This window comes from Pollachius pollachius (assembly GCF_949987615.1).
Source record: "Pollachius pollachius genome assembly, chromosome: 1".
Classification (NCBI taxonomy): domain Eukaryota; kingdom Metazoa; phylum Chordata; class Actinopteri; order Gadiformes; family Gadidae; genus Pollachius; species Pollachius pollachius.
In genome coordinates, this window is record NC_136934.1 from 32,341,362 (window position 1) to 32,350,920 (window position 9,559).

A 9,559-nucleotide genomic window follows, 5' to 3' on the forward strand; every position below is an offset into this window, starting at 1 on the left:
CACACACACACACACATACACACACACACAATGTTATTTTAGGCAGATTCCTTAGAAAGGGGATGTGTTGGAAGAGAAAGAAATTCCTGTCACTTTTACAGCAATGAGTCACTTAATAATGGCACACCCTTAGATTCACATGCCTTGCTACCATATTACCACCCTTCTTCAACCGTTCTAGTTTGCCAACAAACCCCAAATGACCAAATATTTGACATACAACGTACACTTATTCATATAAACATACACATTTAAATGTACTAAAGTAATCATGAACATGTACTTGGTTATGTCAAGGTTGATTGGACATCAGCAAGGGAATTTAATATTTGTATGTGAACTGTAAGCAAACAATGCTTTGTTGCAAATGGTTCGTCTTCTACAATATACAAATTGCCTCACAATATGGTAAATAACATGGTTTCCTCCACATGGTGAATTGATTTCTAAATAATAAAAAGTATATTTTCTTTATACTCTGGACATTTATAACAACTGCTGAAACAATTATTACTTGCCATTCTTCTCTGGGTATCCATGATGACATAAAGTAAGTATCGGAAAAAAGAAATACGCACACCTGCCTGACCAAGACCACGGCTCTCAATGGCACAAAATAGCACTTTCCGTTGGACCTCTACCACATGTTGGTTCACAGTGAAGTGAAAGGCCCATACTGTTAATATAATACAGTCTCCAATGTGTGTCATTGTCTCATGTCTCTTAGTCTGGAATTATAAACTCTCCTTTCACAAACAGACACCAAGAAATTCCAAGGCGCGTGCACGCACACACACACACACACACACACACACACACACACACACACACACACACACACACACACACACACACACACACACACGGCTCGTATGAGAATTTACGGTTTGATTTTTTTCTTTCCGTTAAACACAAAGTTTTCCCAATCCTCCTCAATTATATCAGAGAGAGAGGGAAAATGTGACTATGCTATTCACTGAAAACTGTGGCCAACCGAGGGGAGAAATGCTCTTCAAATGCTGAAATCTGATGTCAGACGTTTTCCAAAGTCACTCTGAGAGAGTGTGGGAGCATTGGTAAGCTTTGCTAGTGTTCCCATGCCCATGGGCGAGTCCATGGATGTTGATTGGTCAAACCAAATCTTACTAAGAAAAAATATCTAAATCTTAGACCTCCTAAGGAAAGACACAGAAAAGAAACCACGTCTTTCAATTTCCACCTTGTTTTAGAAAAACAACACCTTCATTATTTTCTGATGGATAATATTAAGACCTGGCATGGTAACATAATGGTCTCCATTAGAAACAAAAGACAATAGTTTCTTTTACACAGCTTACAAATATATCCAGTTGAAAATTCAGTTAACTGTCATTTGTGGATGGATGGACACACACACACACACACACACACGCACAAAGCACACACACACACTCAAAATAGGAAAAACTCTATGAGTCAAAGCCTCTATAGGTTATTTCATTATGTATTCACGACCGCATTGCACTTACACATTAACCTAAACACTGCCAAAAACCACAATAAAAAAAGCGCTATTAAAGAGTCGGAAAATAGGAGTCACCCTCGTACCATTTTTTGTCCTTGTGCTGCTCTTCCTCTCTGCCCTCCTATTCCTCCCTGCTTGCCTGGTCCAGCCTCTAACAGTCTCTCAACCTCGCTATACATCTAGCCTGCTTGAGGAGGTACATTGGGCATGGGCTGGGGGGAGGTAGAGTGTGGAGGGGTAGTTCTGGTGGAGGGCGGGGGGGGGGGGGGTTGCTAGATGAGAGGGTGCACACGACTGACAACACAAAGCTGCATTCAGCCCAATATAGAACAGCCCCCGCGTAGAAGCATTTAAGCGCAGGACGTCAACGACACACACACACACACACACACACACACACACACACACACACACACACACACACACACGAGAGTCAGGGGGAGAAACCAGAATGCTGACTAGACACAAACGACGGCGGAGGACTTTGAATAATTTGTCTTTGCCGTGCGATAAAAAAAAAGCAGCAGCCCGTCTCCGGGGACCTTCTGCGACCAGGCCCCCTGGTCGAGACATTTGCATTTTACTATAAGATACAAGAACATTTAAGGTACAACATTTGAATTACTATTTGAATTAGTTAAAAGCCAAACATGACAATGAGGACGTTGCGATGGCGGCCTCCTGCCACTTCCCCACCACAGACAATGGCGGGCAGGGGGGTTTCTGCGCATGTTCTCTACCAAAGTGTGCTCCTGCAACCAAGCCCTGCTCTGTCCTACGTTAAACTGGGGCAGTGGTGTGTGTGTGTGTGTGTGTGTGTGTGTGTGTGTGTGTGTGTGTGTGTGTGTGTGTGTGTGTGTGTGTGTGTGTGTGTGTGTGTGTGTGTTACATTATTCATTCCGCTGGTGGAGAATGGAGGCCTGATCATTCCAGGCCTTCCCCTGACCCACCGCCTGGTCACCCCAACGCCACTGTGGACTCACGGGGCTATCTATCATCTGTTGACCCCATGCATAGTGTGGGCACCCCCCTACAGAGTGTGGTAACGTAAACATTTTGGATGTACACACAGGCACCCCTCCCGTCTCCCTCCTGCTTAAACAATGCTTTGTTTCATACATCAGTTGGAACAAAGTTCACACAAATGCTCTCCGGAGACTTTGAAATGAAAGAGGCTTAAACCAGAAGCCAAAATTATGTAGCACATCAGTACTACATGGATCGAAATCTCAAATAAAAAAAACCATAAGATTGGAAAATAGAGTATATTATAATTAACCCTGTATGATAAACAGAATAAAATGGTTAATTCTTTGAAATAGTCATACAAATAAAATGTTGTGCTAAAGGTTCCAGTACTCCTGAGCACACCAACATATCAACGTATACACATCACAAAAACAAGTTAAGTTTGGTTGGCTGGAGATAACACTTTCTCACACGTACATTTGTTGTCCCCCTTTCACACAGAAAGGGGGAGTGTGTGAAGTAACAAAGATACACAAATCACAGTCTGGAGAATAGAAAAGGTGCAAGATTTGAGGAGAGGAGAGACAACAAAAGGAACAGGGGGCAGGTCCGTTTCCTGCTGCTCCTCCTTAGAAAACCCCAGAAAAGAAAAGAGGGGCTGGAACAGGGAGCCGGGTGGGGGAGGGGGGGTACAGGAGATCGCGGCGAGGGAGTGAGGGAGTTTAGAGAAGGAGGGAGTAGGTGGTGGGCTGGCTCGAGATGCAAAGAACCGATAAGAGAAGGAGGGGAAGGTTAAGACAGGAATATCTAGTCCCGTACTTGAACAATCTGTGTTAGCAAGGAGCCATGAAACCAGAGCAGAGGGGGTTTTGTTACAGCAGGGGCGAGGGAGAAGAAGGGGTGAGTGATGGAAAAAAATAAAAGAGACGGGGGGGGGGGGAGAGAGGCATTGACAAGATGACACAGAAAAACAAAAACAAAGAGTGAGAGGAACACACACACACACACACACACACACACACACACAGGAAGCAGCAATAGTCCGTGCAGGTGTGTTGTGTGAAGTTTTTGCGGAGGTTGTCAGGAGAAATGTGGTAGCAGCCAGCATTATCGCCACTGAAAGGGGAGATTCACCATGATAAAGAACTCACACACAAGAAGGCATGCTGACAGAGTTGTTTCACATATTGCTCTAGATCTCCTTATCTGGTCAGCAGTTTCTTCCCCCATTATGGTCTGTGTGTCAAAGACACACACACACACACGCATAGACACAGATAGATAGATACGCTCTAGTTTCTGTGAAACGATACATTGGCGATATGTTAGATCTTAATTTGAACACACACAGACACACTTCCTTTTTTAACTGCTCAGGGTCCAAAGTTAAAATCCTATTGAATAAACTCCTAGGTTACAAAAGTGGAAACTTAACTGTTATTGCCAACAGTAGCAGCATAGATTCCTTTAACAACTGGTTGGTCCGTTCAGATACAAACCAGATCATCCTTTAACGTTAGAATTGGAGCGGCATTTAGCACGTGTGTCCTGGTGTTTTAACTCAGTGAATGCACGGCATCATCTAAATCCTTACCCAGCGTTCTATATTTGATTTTAACATTCTTTTGACTCTCTTGAAGTCTTTTTTTTTCTGAAGAAAAGCTGAAAAAGCTTTTGGCGGTTGGTGTCTAATGGGCTCCTTGCTTTCAGGACCATAAATAGTTGCATATGCAGGAAGTATTAATACATCTTTATATTACAGTTAATGCAATGATTAGTCAGCTGATATGTTCCCCTCTCTTTCTAAATGTCTCCATGGTATATCTTTAGATATACCATGGATATTTTTAGATCCATTATACCTTATGTATTCATATAATGCTGCTGGTATCTATTCCCTTATCTACACCTGTGTGTTAAGTCTGTATGACTATTGTCCATAAGGTCCGATGTGTTATTTATATTTTACCTCCATGCTCGATTTACTCACTTATAATATATAACCATACAACAACAGTAATTACAACTTATTTTTTAAAATATAATTTAAGTGTATTGTTCAGAAAAAAATATATATGCTCGTTATTTTTGGAAGCATGATTCAATCATAATTCTCTATTTAATTAGGAGTGTTAATTGGATTAAAAGGGCAGAAGTTTATCATTTAAAATAGTTGATATCAAAACCAATTAAGCACCAACAGACCATCTTGAATAAAATGTAATTCATCATTGTCTTGAAACATTATATAGAAAGGAAAGGAAAAATGTTATTATAAGTACGTTTTTAATATTATAAGTACGTCACAATTCAGATTTGTTAAATAAGATGGTCTCTCTGAAGGAAGATGGGCTCTGATGGATGAAGCAAATAACGTGGAGCGATTTATATTTGTAAATATGAATGGTGTTATATTTGTGATTATTGTATTACTAGAAAATATTATTTTTAAGAATGTAATAATATTATTAATATTTAGTATCAGAATGAAAAATGGTACGACATTTTGTCAGGCACTGAAATATATATATGTTTGTGTGCGTGTGCGTGTGTGTGTGTGTGTGTGTGTGTGTGTGTGTGTGTGTGTGTGTGTGTGTGTGTGTGTGTGTGTGTGTCACACAGTCATTATGGGAGGGTTAGTATTGCAAAAGTATCACTCTGGCTCAGACAGATAGACACCAACATGAAAATGTCGCAAAACTAACTGATCCTGATCAGCTTCCTGTTCCTGCGTTGGCCGGGGACACAACGACCACGCGAAGAGCAGCCGATATGGATCATGAGACACGCTGATAAGAGTACAAAGCAGAACAGACAAAATACCCTAAAGAGAGACAGAACATAGTGGAAACGTGTGTGAGAAAGCCCCTGAGTACACAGCCAATTAGTGGCCATTACAGGTCTTACATGTGATTAGATGTAAATGCCTGATGGAGGAACTCAAGGCCAGCTTACTGACTAACCCAAGGCCCCATCGTTCAAAATCACCAAATGATGAACACATGCATTGATGGTGGTCATAATGGGCCCAGATTGGATTCATGATTCATGAAGAGTTTGCATTAGAGGCGTTTTGTTAACAATCGTCACATTTGCATATATAATTCAGGTTGGGGTTGGAGAGGGATGGCACACATGGTCTTTGGTGTGCAGTTTTTGATCTCCAAATAAATACACTATTGAAAATTGAAAACTGATTTATGAATGCTATTTATTATCTCTATATGTGGGGCAATGATGCAACATCCTGGAAGCCCTTTTTGCCCTACAGGAGATGTGCAGCGTGTACCTGTCTTACACACGTTTTAATTTTTCCTCCTCTTTCTCTGAAAGTCTTGTTCCACCGTACTATTTATGATAAACTCCCACTTCAATTGAAACTGAATCTCTTGTCGTGTTTCGCAAAGCGCTGATTCATGATCACTCCCTTTTTCTCTGTATCACCAGAACCTCAAGCTTTACTGTAAGTGTCGTGACCCATCGCTGTGGTCGGTCGGGCTTGGTGGGGGTCGGGTGGCGTGGGACTGCAGGCTGGTGGTCGAGAAGGGAGGCAGGGCAGCTTAATGGTAGAGAAACCCATGACCGAAAAGAGGAAGTGGAAGACGCATAACTTCCTCTATTGACACCCGTCATCGCGGAGGGGGAGGGGGGCTGAGGACCCAGCTACAACGTCCCGGTTGTAGCTACCTTCAGGGGTTAACCTTTCCTCTATCATCAGGGCCCGAATGGAGACACACGTGGAGAGTATGACTGTAAAGATGGTGCTTTTCCAAGTGTATGGTAACACTAGATAGAGAGAGATACGCTCTCCACAAATGTAATGCGGTGGTAACTTCATTGTCATTTGGTCATTTACGTTGTTATATGGAATTACAGCCAACAGGTGTTTCAAGTGGTTTACAATCTTTTCAAATAGCAACCATGGTGGCAATAAAAACATAGTTCGGGGCCTTCACTTTCCATTCAATTTATGTGGCAAGAGCTTATTCTTTTACAAAGAGACGAGTGCGATGGCAAGAGTCGATCTCTGGGACATGAGATGAGGTCCAACGTTAGAGTCAAGGATGTTGTGAGATGATCAAGAGTGTGAGTGACTGCTTGGTGGTTTCGGCTTGTGGTGAGGTGTTAGGCAATAAGGGAAACATAGGAGAAAGACCCTGAACACATTACACAACCAGAGGGAACCAAGGGCATGATTAGCATCCCCTCACATCCCCCACGCCCACTGCGCTTGAAACCGAAACACGTATGCTGTGCGAACTGGGGGAATTCAAATAAAAGGGTCACATGCCCTAAAGCATGCATTTCCTGCAGTGTGTGTGTGTGTGTGCGTGTGTGGTCTGTAAATGTGTTCCCTCCCAATTTACAGACCACTCTATATCACTTCTCCCTTCCCCATCACTGCTTCACAGACGCACACCAGTCACCGGTCATACTCCTCAACAGATTCATCACATGATTTGTCACGGGAACACACCCATCGCACCATACGGCAACAGATGGACGAACTGACAGAAAATCACAGAGTTTCTGCAACACCATCGATTAAAAAAGGCAGCATTAAGACTTGGGAGAAGCCAATTCATAGAACCAATGAATGTGAACCAATTATACTCACACACTCCATCTCTAGTTAGGTGCACATGTTAAGTTTTGCAAAACAGTGTTGCAGATCTGACTACATTAACAGCGGCATTTACCACAAACACACACACACACACACACACATACACACACACACACACCCCCCCCCCCCCCTTCGGTAATTCATACCTGCAGTCCATAAACACAGGGAAAGGTTGGGGTGAAAAAGGATGTCCTCCCGCGTCCAGCTTCTTCCTCCCCCCGCTTTCACTTCGTCGGCAAGGGTAAGTCGGGAGATAACACACCTGGAGGAGGGAACCAAAATTATGTAAGCCAATACCAATTTAACAAACCAACTCCAAACCGCCTCAAGGGATCGCAAGACTGAACTAAACTGAAACCAAGATAGATACAAATAACATGCAGCTTTTTTCCTTTGTGTAGGATACCTTTATACGTAGTCAATATATGTCCATTTACACATCGTAGATGCGATGTGATGATACGACGGAGGGCATAGTAGCAACGTGCCTGTGTGTGGTGAGGGCTAAATACACAGTGAAAGAACCCCTGGGTTCTGAACCTCCCACTTTGAGGTGTTCAGTAGAGATATTCAAACAATGAAACAAAGAACTATGCTGGAAACGCTATCTCCCACCTAGCACGCACGCACGCACGCACACACACACACACACACACACACGAGAAGGTCTTGTGATCTAGATGTGTGCATGCATGTTTGTATGAGTTAGTACTTTTGAGGGGTACAAGCATTGTCCCGACAACACATTATAATAATATACATATAGTACCCTGACAGAACGCGCTGGATATTAAGTATTGAAGCAGAGGAGGCTGGGCTACCTAACCCACAAGAAACTGAGCTGGCAGGGAGAAGGTCAGCTGAGGACATATAGAGACGGATGTATAATGGATTAGGCAGTCTCTCTTATGTATGGGCAAAACTGTGCTATAACACACAGAGGCAAACACACACACACACACACACACAAACACACACATAACCACAGACGTTCACTCACACACATATACACACACAATCAATTTTATGAACAGTCAGACAGACTTACTGGGATATCCAAGAGGTCTGGTGCTTCAATTGCAGGATAAGGTGGCTGCCTCACTAACAGTGAGTTTAGTTGCACTGTCTAACTAACAACCTGCAGCCCCTTATAGTGCCAGGGTGAGTAGTGAGGGTGAACACCTGAACCTGCACCACGGCATTATAAAGTGCACTGGCTGCTCCTGTGGGCTGAGGCCTTAATCAAACAAGCCTTAACCCAGCCAAGGAGAGACCAAACCCAAGCCAGTTGAGCTGGTTAAGCCGGTCTGTCAGAGGGGCAAGTCAGCAACCGTGCGGGAGAAAGCCAGCCTACGAAGCCCACTGGTGTGACACAAAGCACTCCCAGCTCCCATTAGTATAACAAGAATTTCATTATAGCCATACGTCAACTGTGTATGAAAAAACGAATCCACAACAGAATACTCAGATCAAATATGACATTGTTTTTACAACTGGTTTGGTTTTTAGTTTTGACTGTCAGGGGACCTAAGTTAGAGAAACGGTGCAAGCTAGGCAGGGTGGCATCTGAATGTACCTATGGAAAGCCAATCGGCGGCGAGTGTGCGTGAGAGCAGGTGAGGTTTTGGATGTCAGCCGGTACTCGCAGCTAAAATTAGCATCCGAGTCTCCAGAACCGCCCTCGCCAACCCCGCGCGCTCACCTGGCTACAGACACCTCAGGTGACCAACGAGCATCGGCAAAGCACGTCTTTCTGAAATAAACGGCCGTCTTTTATTTCATTCATACTATAAGAACATTTCCCAAGAAACAATAGCGCGAACTAACAGAGAAAGCGAAATAATAGTCGACGCGTCACCCGAGAGTTACCGAATACCCATGACGTGGTAAGTCCTCTCGTGACCCTGATCAGAACCCAGAGGGGGATGACGAGACTCCGGTGTCACTCACTGATGTTCAATATATTTATCTGAAAAGGTGAGCCTGCTTTTGACACCGCTGTTTTAATATCAGATATCAGTGTGGAAGCATAGTTACCTGGATGCCGGTGTGTCACCTGTATTTCCTCGTCGCCTCCCACCTGCCCGGCTCCAATACTTCCTGAATTATTCCGTCACACCCTGAGTCTCCCCCTCAAACGGCTCGCGGCCGGGGGTCGACGAGCGCGCGGGTCCCCTTTTAGAGACCTCGACAACCCGAGCGGACACGAGGAGATTTACCCAAGCCAAACACCCCTTTCCCTGCTGTGTCGGTCGTTTTGATCCCACTCTCTCTACCGCGTCCCTGCAGACCGCCGGCTCACAGACTGTTTACCCCCCCTGTTTGACTTCGCTGGCCCACTCCAACTTCCAGCTCCTCCTTTCTGAGAACCAGGAAGCGGCTTGCCCTACTTTACACCCGGCCGCGGATTGGCAGGGCTCGCGAGGGACCGCTAGGGTGGGCAGGGCACAGGAGGGGTC

The 9,559-nt window shown here is 44.2% G+C and overlaps 1 protein-coding gene across 1 annotated transcript in view; it reads right to left on the reverse strand.

Moving 5' to 3' along the window:
* Window positions 1-9,559, reverse strand: part of zbtb7b (zinc finger and BTB domain containing 7B) — a 17,991-nt gene extending 8,432 nt beyond the window's left edge. Inside the window, exons 1-2 of the mRNA XM_079737217.1 lie at window positions 9,138-9,559; window positions 7,247-7,362 (exon numbers count right to left, since the gene is read on the reverse strand). The gene's annotated coding sequence lies outside the window, so the exon portion shown is untranslated. The remainder of the gene's footprint in view (window positions 1-7,246; window positions 7,363-9,137) is intronic.